Raw genomic sequence first — 14013 nt, forward strand, 5'->3', positions numbered from 1 at the left:
CAAAACATCTACAGCAAGAAGATACTCTATTACTAAACGAAAATCCCTACCCTGTACAATCTTGAAGAAGACTCAAAATTGGAAACCATGAAAATATGGAGCCATTCTCCAAATTTCTAGAACCCTTACAAATGAGAAGAATTGGCAATAAGAAGGAGAGGGAAGAAAATCAAATCTGCAACTAAAATTGCCAAGTGTCTCCTTTCTAACTAAATTTCATTCCCATCAAAATTTCTCCCAAAACATCTAATCTTTGTCAAAATTGACTACATAATTGGATTCCCCACTTTGAGAGCTTTCCGGAAACATATAATACTTCATATTTTGGCCAAAAATACAACCCTGGGCGAATTAATCCTTCAAATGTGCACAATCATTTAAATTTTTGAATTATTCATATAGTTGAAACTATATCATTAATCTGATTTTAAATTTGATTTTTTGCCACCCTTTTGGTCTGATGCCTTTCCATGTGGCGAGACCTGATTGGTTGATGGGGTTGACTAGACGCCACCTAGGATGACACCTCATCACTGCCATGTCATCCGCTTTGTCACTGTCACTTGGCCGCCACGTGTACACCACCTCAACGCCATGTCATGGCCACCTAGAAACCACCTCTAATGCCACAACATCACCACCGGGACGAGATCTACCTGCTAGACATCTGATTGTACCTGCCACATCATCGCCACCTGGTCTTCGCCATTTCGCAGCCTCTCACAGGTGAGCATCTTCAAGCTTTGAAATTGCGCAAACCATCTGATCAACCCGAACTTGCTCGATCTTTACCACTGCTACATTTTCGCCAAACTATTTCACAGCCTCTAACACTCGTGCATCTTTGGCCTGCGAATCAATGCGCTTCGTCGGATCATCTCGGACCTGCTCACTGGTTAAGCTGACCCTTCTCTGCAAAATTTGCTTGTTTGCCTCAAGATGCATGCCTACGTGGGGTCCACCTGTCATCACTCAGCCAACTTCCTCAGTTGCCTTGGGATCTGTGCCCACCTATGGGCCCACCTTGGGTGCCCAACAACACTATTCGTCAAAAGCCCAGAGGCTTTGACATTATGTATTGGTGGAGATTTGTATATAAATATCAAAAAACCTACTCGCCTAGCCAATTTGGGAATAAAGCCTTTTCCTATAACTACGTTTTTGAGATTTTCATGCCCAAACTGGCAATACCTTTGCTTTGGAGTTTATAAAATCTCAGACTAAATTCCTTCTTAACTTCTCCCATGCTATACATCTGCAGAGAGGACATTGGCAACATTGGCAATTGATTTGCATAAAGATTTTCTGTTTTCACTTGCCCTTTTCCATTGTGCAGGGGAGGAATTACTATTACATTTTGCATTACTATATTTACTTACAAAGTTTGTATTGCCTGCTCTAAACATCACCGCCACTAAGGAAATGGAGAGGCACGCTAGGATGTTGACTGGCATTGAATTGCCACAAGCATCTATTACCCTTGTCAACATACCATGCAGCAGGGAATGCAACAAAATGATAGATTTTATTATAAACACTTATGCCTTCCTCCATTACACCCCACGCATAGCAAGGAGAATTCCTTTTCTTGAATTTTAAAAGCCCATTTACCATGCCACGTAGAAGCCTGGAGTCTCTTGCATCTATTTCAAACACTACGCCCAGTGAAGTCTTGTGGGGGGCATGTGACGGAGGAAGCTAGATTGTTGTTTGCATTTACTGAAAGCTTTCTATGGCCCACGTGACCTACCATTGGCATTTGTTTGATTTGTAATGTTTATTTCCTCTTCCACACCAACCACGCACAACAGGGAGATACCACGTAGAGGGAAAAAAATGCATTTGCTATGGTTTTCAATAGCCTCTTCATTGAATTCATTTGGAATTTTTTGCAACTTCAATAATGTGACATCTCCTTCTCTGAAATTCACACACCATGCTATTTTTCAATTGCTCCATGCCTAATCCACTCATTATGTACTTCAGGAAATTAACCACATTGCTATCATGTCTTCTGGATCAACCCAATCATCCCATAAATTGATGCTATGTGCCATTCTGACAAAATTAACAATAACCAATCCTCCAGAATCAATAACTGGAGGAATTTGTTTGACAAAAAATGCAACCTACAAGTTCATTTGCACATCAAAGCTGGTAGAAATCATGGCATTTACTTTGAAGTTTATAAAATGGTCTGCTATGCTCAATAAGAGTCTCTGGCAATACACCTCTAAAAATGCAATTGCTTAAAACATTTCATGTTTCTTTACCATGCGTGGGAGGATACAGGTTATGTCAATTGAACTTGCTATTACATTTGGTTTATTAGAAGTTGCTCACACACGGAGGGAGGATCCTCACTAGCATTCATTTGCATAAAATTTTAATGTTGAAGCTTTATTGCCTCTTCTTCTCAAGAAAATAAAAACACAACTATTCGCTTTACAAACCATTCATCATCATATCTTTATAAATTTTCATTGTCCCATTAGTGAATTGCAATCGAGCTAGGTCGGGCCCCAAAGTGGGTCCGACTAAAAAAAAAATTCATTTTCATACAACTAGCCTTTGAAATGCTTCACGGACCTCAAACATACCTTTGGAAATGATCCGCATCATTTTCGGATCATCAGACTGCATTTTACAACTTTTAGGCACTTATGCCACATTTTCGCATTTAATCGCGAAGACATAATTTTCAATATGGTCAAAACACCTTTCTGGACTTCGCCATCTGACAAGTGTGTACTCTGATATGCAAGCATGAAATATACCAAACAATTTCTCAAGATGAGTCTCGAGTGAAGAGATATTAATTTGCAAAAATGGCCAACTGGCTTTGTCGACACTGCAGACCTGATGAAGTCAATGTTCTGGCAACACATGATGCCTTTCTCAAAAATACCAAACGACCTCCATAGGCCCTCAAATTTGAAACATAGGTACCTTGAAGTACATACTAAATCTTTGAATTCTTAGTTTGACCAAAAGCCTAACTGGATGCAAATGGCGCGCTCATAAAAATAGCTACCTTAACTTATATAGCACTAAAAGTACGGATAACTGAAAACGATGGCTAAATGAACCCTTTTGAAAACTGACCAAACGGATTGGCAGAGGCTTGAAATTTGAAACATTTCTCATCATTTATACCAACAATTTCCCATAATAAACATTCTATCATGACACTTACGGAGGCAACTTTTACAGTTGTGCGAAACAGGGCCCCGACTAGTTGTCGAAATAGGGACTAGTCAAACCACACAAACTGCAAATGGATTTGGCTTCAAAACTGAGCAAATGGATTCGTCAAGGCTTGAAATTTCGCAAGCTGACTCACATTTATGCATATAATTGAATCCATTTTGAAATTATCCATGATGATCAACAGGGCAAAAGATGTAATCACTCAAAGTAGGCTGCTCAATAAAATTTGCATTTGTGCCTAAAATGCACTTTCAACTCACCCCTTGAAATGGGTACCTCATAAACTTATCCAAACTAAATTACGAAAGTTGCACATCACTGAATAGGCCAAATAAAAGGTGTGTAACAAGTTTCCCAAGCCTTACCCTCTAAAAATCAACTGGCTCCATGTCACCCCCTCTCTAACTAGGCCATTTAAACTGACTTATTTAGATACTTTTTTGACATGCAGAGCAAAACTTTGAAATGGGCCTATGAACTTTGACTCAAATTTAATGAGTCCCAATAGGTACAACTACCCTATAACAAAATTAAATGCATTAAAAAAAACTCATCTCTATCTAAATGACACCTTAGATAACTAATATGGACAATGTTAAATGATTGTGTCTTGTAACGAATAAGGTATCCTGGACCCAGTGGATGGGGACCCACAAGGTGGTGACAAGCCTCTCGATCTTGATGGGGGGAGGGAGAATCACATGCTGGAGACAACCCAAGGTAGGGACCTATTCGAAGGGACAACGGTCGCTCGTGGACTTCTCTTTTTTACCTCAAACCAAGTGAAAAGTCCTCACTCCCTCCAATTCGTAATATCTCAGAACCAAAAAAGGGTAGATTTTCTATTGAAGTCCTAGATCCATTGATTGAGCATAACATTAAGCTTATGGCACTGACTCTGGTTGAAAAAAATTTGGACCCGAGGCCGAATATTGAAGTTGTCAGGGCATTTGTTAAATGTAAATGGGCACTTAAAGGTCAAGTGGAGATCACTGCCATCTCCAAAGGTGCATTGTCATTGTCCTTTTCAAGTGAGGAAGAGATGTCGAGGGTCCTTTGTGATGGTCCTTGGTTGATTGGAAAATCTACACTTGCCCTGCAAAAGTGGTCGCCTAAGATGGAACTAAATGAATTTATTTTGTACAGGCTCCTGTGTGGGTCAGATTGATAGGCCTTCCTCTAGAGATCTGGGTTGAAGATATTTTTAAAGGAATCTCTAGTTCCTTTGGGGAACTCTTATGCATGGATCCTATCACAACAACTAGAAGAAGACTTGCCTTTGCAAGGATTTGTGTAGGAGTTATGGAAGGTATGGATATGCCCTTATCTATCATGATTAAATCCAAATTGGGGAAGTGGGTCCAACCTATGGAATATGAAAGTGTCCCTTTTTCATGTTTTCACTGCAAAAAATTGGGGCATACTACTAGAAAATGCCCTCTACAGGATGTCAAAGAGAAAGAGAAGAAAGACAAGACAACACAATGGAGAGCCAAAAATCTTGCTAAGCAACCAGTGATTGTTGAAAAAGAAAAAAACATTGAAGAATCCCAGAGTGTTATCATCCTTGATACTTTTGAGCAACAGGAGAAGATTAATTTAGAAACCCAAGAAAACCATATATTTGAAGAAGGGAAAGTGGATCAAACAGGCAAAGTCGAGAGAGAACAATAAACACCAATCAGGAGGAGCAACGAATTGATAACCTAGATGATGGAGAAATATAGGTAGTTTTACAGACCAAGGAGGAAGCGGATTCGAATTCTATTATGAAAAAAACTAACAGAGATGGTCCTAGATCTGATTATGAGGAGTCCCAGAGGTGTTTGATCCTTGGAGGGATATCATCATCAGAATCACAACAATCAATGGATATGGTGCAATCTACCTTCCAACAATCCCCAACGATCTCACTGCTTTATATAAGTGCTAACTGAGTTGAGGATGATGATGTCAAGAAGAATAAAATCACCCAGAACATCCAAGAGGAAGATATCGAGAATAACCAAGTTGTTGAACGAAAGAAAGTTTGAAAAAAGGGGATGAAATCCACCCCTTAGGCTACTCCAGTCAAGACAAGAAATCGGACTAAAGTCGATACGGTTTTTATCCCCTCTCCCCCTAGAAGAAGATTAGAGATCAAGGGGCAAGCAAGAATATAGCAGATGGTACTCAAATGACCATCCTTGATGTATGTTCCCTAAAAAGATAATGAAAATTATTTCATAGAATATATATGTGGATTGAATAGTCCACATAAACATGGTGTTCTTAGAAATTTTGTGAGAGCATAAACCGGATATTGTTCTTATCCAAGAAACTAAAATGATTAAAGAGAAAGTTGAGAAGATTAATCTTTTTAAGGATGGGGGAGTTTTAGGAGGTGGCTCAGATAGTGCTTCTGGGTACATTTCCATTTTCTGGAATCTAAGGCGTGTTACTGGGGTGTCCGTAAAGCATGATAGCAATTCGGCCTTTGTTAGGTTTCATCATTTAGGGGATGGTACCTCTTGGCTCTTGACTAATATTTATGCCCTTAATAATAGACTCGGTAGATATAAATTTTGGAAGAAGCTGGAGGCCATTCAGTCTTTTTTTAAGGATGAAACGTGGATGGTCATGGGGGACTTCAACACCCATCTATGTGACAAAGAGAAGTTTGGGGGTGTCCCTTCTCAGTTAGAAAGTGGAATGGATCTGCTGAATTTTATTAATAACCAGGGTCTGCATGATATTGACCTCCAAGGTGCCAATTTTACCTGGACCAACTGAAGGGCGGGGGGAGATCTTATTCAAGTCAGACTAGATAGGGCCCTTATCTCTAATGACTAGTTTAGCCATTATCTGTTCTCCCTGTGGGCTATTTCTCGGATAGGTTTCGACCACTTTCCTATGGTTTTTGTGGAACAGAATGTAAGTGTTACAAGAAACTTCCCATTTAGATTTGAAAGGATGTGGCTAGACCATCCTAACCTTGAGAAGGCCATTGAGAAGTTGTGGTCAATTGATGTCAAAGGTACTGCAATGTATAGAATGGGGAAAAATTAAGGCATGTGAAAGGTAATATAAATAAATTGAACAAGGAAGTTTTGGGGGATCTTTTTGTTTCCAAGTCCAAAACCCTGCTTGAGCTAAAGGAAATACAGGATAAAATCCAAACTAGCGGATATAATGAAGTGTCTATCAGAGATGAAAATGAAGTTCTTGTTAAGTATCATAAGATCATCAGAAGAGAAGAATAATTTTGGAAACAATGGTCTAGATCTCTTTGTCTTAAAGATGGGGACAAAAATACCAACTTTTTCCATATGACTTCTATGAAACATGATAATGTTGCTAATAGGATCTCTAAGTTGAAAATTGGTGGAATTGAAACAAGGAATGATGATGAGATTGTGATTGAAGCCAGGAATTTTTTCAAATCTCTTCTCTCAACGGATAGTGGTTTGGATGATCTTTCTTAGAGGGCCCTCTTAGATAGCATTCCTTCCATCATTAATGATATTTAGAACAAGGCTTTGGTGGCCATTCCATCTGAGGAGGAAGTTAAGAAAGTGGTTTTCTCTTTTGATGACAATAAAGCCCCAGGTACGGATGGGTTCCCATTGTTATTCTTTCATCCTTTTGGAACATTCTCAAAGTTGATGTGGTTAAAGGAGTGCAAGAATTTTTGGGGGCTAGGATTATCTTAAAGAAACTCAATGTTGCTTTTTTGGTTCTGATTCCCAAATGTCTTGGGGCTAATTCAATGAATCAGATCTGACTGATAAGTTTATGCAATTATTTCTATAAAATTATCTTGAAGGTGGTTACTAACAAACTACTAATGATTCTCCCTTCTATAATATTGCCCCAACAGAGTGGCTTCGTACCTGGAAGATAAATCCTTGACTCTATCATTACTATTCATGACAACATACACTCGTTGGTGGAATCGAAGAAACAAGGATTCCTGATGAAATTGGACTTGTCTGAAGCCTATGATCATGTGGACTAGGGATTCTTGGGTAAGGTGCTTGGTGCTTTTGGCTTCTGTGATAAGTTTATTCAGTTGATTGACTAGCTTATGTTGACTCCTTCTTTCTCTAACATTGTGAATGTTTTGCCTTCGGGCCCCTTCTTTAAAACTTCTAGGGGCATCAAGCAAGGGGATCCCATCTCCCCTATTCTCTTCATTATTCTGGCTAAATATCTAGGTAGATTTGTTAGAAAATTTGTTTCTCAAGGTCTTTTGTTGGGAGCCTCTCCCTCATCTGGTTTCAAAGCCTGTCCCCACCAACAATTTGTTGATGATACCATCTTAATAGGCACTTCATCGATCAAGGAATCCTATACTATGAAGAACCTTCTCAATATTTATAGTTCTGCTTAAGGTCAAGCGATTAATTGGGAGAAAATATCTATTTTTGTCTTCAACACCCCGAAGGATAGACATAATAGGATGGCCCGGATCCTTGGTTGCCAAATTGGAAAGCCCCCATCTATTTACCTAGGTCTTCCTTTGGGCATGAGACCTACGAATTTTTTTTGGAACAACCTTGTTGATAGATTTAGTAGGAAGCTGGCTGGTTGGAAAGGGGCCCTTCTTAGTCAAGCTAGTAAAATCCAGCTTTTAAAATATTCTCTCCAAAGTCTTTTGGTTTATGCTTTAAGCCTATTTAAAATTCCTGGAAAAATTTGCAGATGCTATTGAGAAAATTCAAAAAGCTTTCCTCTGGTCTGGGGTTGACGAAAAGAAGAGAGTTTCCCTCATTGCCTAGGAGAATGTCTGCAAACCCAAAAAGGTGGGGGGTTTGGGATTAAGAAATATTAGAACCTTGAACAAGATCCTTCTAGCCAAAAAAATCTATAGAATTTATTAGGGAATGGGTGAGTGGAATGAGATTTGGAAGACTAAATACTTACATTAAGTCCTACCATGGAAGATTTTCTTGCCTCTGATTAGATACCGAGTGGCTCTACTATTTGGAATAGTGTTATCCATGATAAAGGTATTATGAGTTTGGGAAAAGTTTGGGCCATTGGTAATGGCAAGAAGGTAGATTTCTAGGATGATGCCTGGAATGGAGGAGCTCCTCTCAATGATAATTATGTTTCTTAGATGATCATCTAGACTTGCAATGATAAGTTCGGTGTTAAATTTGCTGACTACTCAAGAGATCAAAAGTGGGTGGAACTCAGCTCTATTAATACAAACTTAAAGTAGGTAAACTTAGTGATCAACCATGCCATTATTAATCCTAGAAGGGAGGACCACCTAGTGTGGAGTGGTACCTCTTCAGGTATTTATTTGTGGCGTTTGTTTTCCTTATGCTCGCTCAATCTCAAGACTCTAACCCTTGCTGAGCTAAGGCTTGGCATTCAGGTTTAACTCCTAAAATTAATATTTTCTTATAGACTTTTTTGCAAAATAAAATACTAACCACAAATAACTTGAGAAAGAGGGGATTCTGCATCCCCAACAGATGCTATCTTTGTCTTAATGATGAGAAATTCATGAACCATATTTTATACATTGTCCTTTTGTCCAACCTATCTGGGCTATGTTTTTCTAGTATTGGGGTTTGAATTAGGTGTTTCCAGAGGAGATTCAAGATTTTTTTAGGAGTTGGTATTGCAATACAAACAATGCGACCATAAGAAATTTATGGAAGTTTTCCTTTCCACATATCCTATGGGGTATCTGGAAAGAAAGGAATAATAGAATCTTCATGAATGATATTAACCCCTCTGAGGTGTTTGGGCTAAGATAAAACATAATTTTGTTGAGAATGTGATGGTTAGGGGAGATCATTACTGCAATAGTATGGAGGATTTGGATATTCTAAAAAGCTGGAACATCCCAGCCTACATGGACATCAATACCAACCAACTCAATAGAAGGAACCCAAGGCATGTTGGCTGTGGTGGAGTTATCTAAAATTGTGTTGGCTTTTGCATTAGGGAATTGGCCTTCCCTTTAGGAACTAGACTAATCATCTAGCTAAAGTTATGGGCACCCTCCAAGATATCAAATTAGCACACAATTTGGGAGTCAAATTGTTATGGTTGGAGGGGGATTCTAAAAACATTATCAATTTCCTCCTTGGTGAGTTTTTTCTTTTGGAGCAAAAGCCTAAGAAATATCCATTGGATTCTAGTGGCTTCTTCTCTGCTAATTAGAAAGTCCATAATGAGGAGTGGCATTTGCAGGAAATTATAGTTGATAGAAATTGGTAAGAAAATGCAAGGAAATCAATAGAGAAAGGAGGAAACTAAAATTGATAAATGGTAGGACCGTCCCCAGGTTTGGGTTGTAGTGCAAGCAGCTAAAATGATTGATTATATGGAAGGAATGTAAGAAAGACGGTCAGAAATCACTAGGATTTTCAAAAAGGGGTGGAATAAGGGAACCTTGACCATTGGCAATAGGAAGATAAAGGTGAATGAGATCATGATCACTGAGGTTATGGGTCTACCAATTGATGGTATCAAATTCTATAGGGATAAGAAGTTGTTAGATGTTCTAGTGAAGAAATTCCCTAACGACAAGGAGGAGAAAGCTAGGCTGGTGAAGGGAAGTCACACTTACTACTCCCCTAAGGTAATTAAAATGATTTGGCGATGGATTTTGTTTGCAATTATGGAATTTATTACTTTAGATGGTAGGTAACTATCATTTTTTTCTTCTCAACCATTCTGGTACAAGGAGAAGATTTTCATCCCCTATTACTTGTTATGTGCCCTAAATGCTGGGATAAAGGGTGCTATCTCCAATCCCAAAACCAATCCTGCTATGTATGAGGGTCTTATGGTGGTTTTATATAACCACATCAAGAATGCCATAGTTCAACTAAATATTACAAAGGTTTCTAAGTCGGACGAGGAACTAGATGATTCAGATGATGATGATGGTGAAGGTTACAACACTGAGGCTGATGTTGAGGATGACCCCCATATCACTGGGTCAACCAAGAAAAGAAGAAAAATAGGGCAAGAGGATCGGGGTAAAGGGTTGGCTGGAAGGAAGCAGAAGGGGGAGGATAATAAAAGCTACTATGAGGAGGAATATGAGACTGAAGATGATATGGAGACTGTTGGCATTTTGGCATTGTTGTCATTGATGTCAACCGATTTGGCAAGGTCACCAGTGAGGAAGAAGGGGTGACCGTTATGATGGCACTTTACATGAGAGTGAGAAGACATAAGGAAGGCTTACTAGTAAGGTATAAATCAAGATGATGGATGAATGATAGCATGATGGTGGACAATCAGTAAGGAAACAAACCAATCTAGAAATCGACTACCTATTTATGATGAAGAGGCAAAATGATAAAGTAATAACAAACCATCGGAGGTGAAGATGTATTACCAGTGTAGTGTACATTGTCGATTAGTAGAAGAAGGTCTCGCCGGTAAAGGGGTATACTAGTATGATTTTTCTAAATGATCAAATATGAATCGACTATGTGTCGGTGAGCCAAGTGATTGACTGTTGTGATGCCATGTGGATCTAAGGTGGCAAACATGTTGAGGTCAGTGAACCCTCCATTGACAAGGTTGTTGAAATAGCTAGTCGACATTAATGAAACAGCCATAAATCATGGGATTGTAACTAACTGATGCGGCTTGAGGTAGAAAGAAAGAAAAGAGGAAGATCAGGGAGTAGTTGGCACTTGCATCAATGAAAAGTAAATCTGATTGCAAGATCTCAAAAAAGAAATAGCTAAGCGTTTTATGAGTCGACAGATTTCAAGGTAGGAAATCTTGTACGTGATTTCTATCTTTGGCAAGTATGCATTGGACAATAGAAAATGTGTGCAGATGCATCCCTGGAGTACAAGTGATTGATCCAAGACAGACTGGATCGTATCTCATGTAGATTATGCTAGGTAAAAGAAACCCTAGCCGCCCAATGGGTATGTGCACAAAGGTGGTGGTCAGAAAAGTGGATACCACCCAAAAAAAACATGAAAAAAAAGCAGCATGTACGCGGTTATAAAATTTGAAATCATCGCGTACGCGCTCAAGTTCATTGTTCTTGAGCCAAGAAAAGGTAGCACATACACGCTACTTATAGGAAAATGAGTGCATACACGCTACTTATAGGAAAATGAGTGTGTACAAGCTAATAAGCCCTAAAGGACCGCGTACGTTGTACCTATCAAAAATATTTTTTTAAAAAAATTGGGTCTTATTTTCCCGTCATAGCCACATTTTTACTACTTTTTTTTTCATTTTCTTTGCCAAACTGCGAACGGGGTGCTATATTTCTGCTCCCAACCACGAATGTGGTGCCACATTTCTCCTCTAGACACTATGGATCAAGGTTAGTTTTTGTTAATTTTTGTCTTTCTTTCTTGTTTGTTCAATTTGTTTTACGTTTTGAATTTAATTTCATTAATTTTGATTAGGTTTTTTTATTTTTTATTTCAAAAACCAAATTCTTCTAATCCACCAGAAGAACAACAAAATGCACATCCTGAAAACCCACAAGATACACCCTCAATTCCTCCTTTTGGCCGCACACCTAAAACACAGGCGTAATTAATTAATTAGTTAGGGCAAAATACGTCTAAAATCAATAGACTAATCGATAAATTGAAAATATCTAAACTTGAGCATCATAAATCCCTTGCCACTAGCCTAGAAACATTAGCTAGTGGTGCCATAGTTGTTTCCACACAAATTACCAAATGGGGAAACTTTAGGGATAGGTGTCATCAATTCTATGCTGATGGGTTATCATACAAGGGAGTCAAAAACAAAAATATTAATAAACAATAAATATGTGCCCTTTTTGTTGATCCTATAACAGGTCAGTCGTTATCTCTTAATGCAAAAAGGTTTCCCATACATTGGTGTACCAATGTGCAGATGAAGAATCTTTTTTGGTAGAGGTGGTGGATGGTCTTTGATGATCCACCTTGTAATAATTATGAGGTGCCATTGTATTTTTTGAGAAAAGTATACTGTGAGTTTGTGCTCAATGTGCAGCCAAACTATTTTAACATAAGAGAGTTCCATGGTAGAGGTGGCAGCTCTACCCAAGATAGACCTAGAGCCCGTAGGCAATTAGCCCCGAAGAGTCGTCACCCCCTAGCACCCAAACCCAAGGTGCATCAGGTTGTCTAAGTAGAGCTAAAAGAGTTGATGGAGCTAAAGACTCTTTAGGCGGCCATAGCATTGACTGGTTTCATCATCCAGCATGGGACGCCGTTAGCATGCCTTATTGTACTGGATGATGAGCCATTAGTTGCTCCAGGTGGTGATAGAGAGCCCATTCAGCATATGTGTGTCAGTTTCTCAGGGATAGATGATGTGGCCGATGCAGATGGATCCACATCTCATTTGTGCATGATTTGTGGGAGTAGATGTCAAGCCCACACGGCTGAGGATTTCGCACTAACGAATGAGTTGATGGACATGGTGTTTGCCCATCAGTGACAGACATAGGTGTGTTTATTTGAATTCATAAAAATTTATTTATCAGTCACTTTAAATTTGTAATAACATAAATGAATTTTCATTTATACATCAATTTAAATTGAGACAAATAATATGCATTTCAAGATGTAGCAGTGGTATCCCATACTCCTCCGCTAGTTACTATAGCTGCAACTTCGATGCCTGAGGTATAAATTTTGTAACATGTTAAAATAGAATAGTACACTTTGACTTCAAAAAAATTACAAGATATACTAACTATCTTTAATGCTTGGTCCAATTTTTGGTTTGTAGGTGTTGACAGGGGACCAAATGTCCCAAATTGATGACATCATGCTCTCAGCGATCGATTTTGGCCTACAAGGCTATACGGTATCATGTTTTGTACAACCCTTTTTATGTATTGTTTTGATGGAAAATGCAAGTCATTTCATTTTAGATTTTTAAAATTATGTTTAATATATTATTTGTACTAATATCTCATGTTAATTTTTCTTTTTTAGGGTACCCCCTCCATGTCTAGGCCTCGTCCTAAGAAAAAGAATTCCTTGAAGATGCCAAAACGTTGGAAGAAGGTAATTGAACATATTTCTAGTCGTACAATTGTTTGAAAATGTTGAAATCAAGTATTAGTTGCGGTTTGTAGATTCATTAGTGTTTTTTGTCTATTTTACATGTACAATGGCCATTGAGCTATGTGGATTTGTTGAATGCACCTAATTCACCCATGGATCAAGAGAGGGTGGAGGTATGTATCTGTACTTTATTTTCTTGATTTCATGATTATATGTACCTGTACATGTGAACTTGTGATATATTATAATCTTATAATTTTTTCATACAGGAAATATCCATAGTTGTTTCATCAATGGCGAGCCCTCCTTCGTGCACTGGAGAAGCATCTCAGGATCTGGTACACTTTTGTTTGATATATTATATTAATTGTTTTTAATCTACAATACTTATCATTATATTAATTATATTTAATCTTTGATCATTTTTTGTATAGGTAATAGCGACAGTTTCTCCATCGATGGTGAGCCATCCTTAGTCCAATGGAGAAGCATCTTAGACATAGGTATGTCATTGTTCTCTATATTATAAATTTAAAGTGTTTTTAATATAGTTATGTTAGTACATTATATTAATTATACATTTAATCTACAATATACCCCTTCGCGGTACTACCATAACATGGATCCTTTTAAGTATATCTTCAAGAAAACTCCTAAGAGTGACAAGGAGAGGAGAGTGAAGACATTAGCTCCTAGATCAGCTGATGAGGTAATCTACATTTCAATTGCAAAGGAATTATAGTTAAATGCATAGTTATGTTATTAATTGTGAACCATGTACTTCATTTCGAGGTTGTAGTGT

This window comes from Cryptomeria japonica, chromosome 8 (assembly GCF_030272615.1).
Source record: "Cryptomeria japonica chromosome 8, Sugi_1.0, whole genome shotgun sequence".
Lineage (NCBI taxonomy): Eukaryota > Viridiplantae > Streptophyta > Pinopsida > Cupressales > Cupressaceae > Cryptomeria > Cryptomeria japonica.